The sequence below is a fragment of the Octodon degus genome, unplaced genomic scaffold, assembly GCF_000260255.1.
Source record: "Octodon degus isolate 3935 unplaced genomic scaffold, OctDeg1.0 scaffold00117, whole genome shotgun sequence".
In the NCBI taxonomy this organism is placed as follows: Eukaryota; Metazoa; Chordata; class Mammalia; order Rodentia; family Octodontidae; genus Octodon; species Octodon degus.
The window spans coordinates 5,788,928-5,790,776 of record NW_004524693.1 but is presented as its reverse complement, the minus strand read 5'-3'; the positions used below and the strand labels follow the sequence as shown (position 1 = coordinate 5,790,776).

The 1,849-nt window shown below is 34.7% G+C and overlaps 1 pseudogene; it reads right to left on the bottom strand.

The window, feature by feature from the left end:
* LOC101569124 overlaps positions 1 to 1,849 on the bottom strand; it is a 41,728-nt pseudogene that overhangs the window by 39,247 nt on the left and 632 nt on the right.

The following is a 1,849-nucleotide window of genomic DNA, read 5'->3' as shown; positions in this document are numbered from 1 at the left end:
TTACACCCTTTTCATTCCTTATTGCTTGTATTTGAATTTTTTCTTTCCTCTGTTTGATGAGGTTAACTAGGGGCTTATCAGTTTTATTTAATCTTCCAAAGACCATCTTTTTGCTTTTTTAATTCTTTGAATTGTTTTCTTCATCTCAATTGAATTAATTTCTGCTGTATTGTTTATGATTTCCTCGCTTCTTTTGGCTCTGGGTTTAGTTTGCTCTTCCTTTTCTAGATGTTGAAGGTGCAGCATTAGGGTTTTTACTTTTTCCCGTTCTCTTTTCCTAATGTGTGAGTTCACAGCTATGAATTTCCCTCTGAGAACTGCTTTCATCATATCCCATAAATTACGATAAGTTGTGCTTGTCTTTTCATTGAATTGTAGATATTGTTGAATTTCTTGTTTAATTTCATCTGTGATCCATTGGTTGCTGAGTAGGGTGTCATTTAATTTCCATGTATTAAGGGTTTTTTGTCTGTTTTTTTTGTCATTTATTTCCAGTTTCATTGCCCTTTTGTGAAATAATATGCATGGGACAATTTCTGTTTTATTGCAAATACTTAAGCATGAACTATTAAACAGTATGTATTTTATTCTAGAAAATGAATCGGGTGCATCTGAGAAAAATGTGTATTCAACTGTGTTTGGATGGAACACTCCTAATATGCCCATCAACTCCATTTGTTTGAAGCTCTGGTTCTGTTCTGTTGTTTATTTGCCAATAATTTGTCTGGCTGACCTACCTTTTTGGGATAGGCGTTTGTTAATTTCTTCTGTTAAGATTGTGTTATTGGATATTAGATTTTTCATGTCCATTAAGATTTGCATTACATCATTTTGTGCTCCAGTGTTTGGTGCATGCATATTTATGAATATTACCTCTTCCTCTTCAACTTTTCCCTTAACCAATATATAGTGGCCTTCTTTATTTTGCTTGACAATTCTTGGTTTGCAGTTGAGACTGTCTGAGAATAGGATTGCTACCCCTTCTTTTTTCAGAGGTGCTTAGATATGTAATATTGTGTTCCATCCTTTGGCTTTCAGCCTCTGAATGTCTTTATGAATTAAATATGTTTCTTCTATATAGCATATTGTTGCATTTTGTTTCCTAATCCACTGTGCCAGTCTATTTCTCTTAATTGGTGAATTGAGTCCATTTACATTGATGGTTATAATTGAGATGTATTGACTTAGGATTGCCATGTTATTTACCTGTTGTCATTTACTTCTTTTTCTCCTGTGTTTAATTGCTTGCCTTATTTGGTTGGTTGCTTCTGATCTCATTCGAAGAGTTCTCATCATTTTGGTTCCTCTCTAGAACATCTTTCAGGAGCCTATGTAGGGTTGCCTTAGTCATCATGAAATTCTTTAGTTGTTCTGTTTCATAGAATATTTCACTTTTCTCTCAATCTTGAAAGAGAATTTTTCAGTGCATAGTAGTCTGGGCTGAGGTATGTTGTCATAGAGGACTTGAAGTACTCTGCTCAATGCTCTTCTTGCCTTAATGGTTTGCGAAAAGAAGTCAGCCATAATTCTGATGGGTCGTCCTTTGAATGTGATCTGCTTCTTTTCTCTAGCAGCTTTCAGTATATTACTCTTGTGCTGAATTTCTGCGATCTTGACTACTATATGTCTCTGTGTTTCTAATTGGGTTGAGGTTACTTGGCTTTCTGCATGCTTCAGTTATCTGAATGTCTGATTTTTTCCTCATATTTGCGAATTTTTCTGCTATTGCTTCTACCCATATTTTTTAATGTCATTTGTATTGAGTCCTTCTTTCTCATTGATGATTATTAGTCTCACATTGTTCATCTTTGCATCGTCTTGCAGGTGATGGGTTATTTTTTCCTGCATC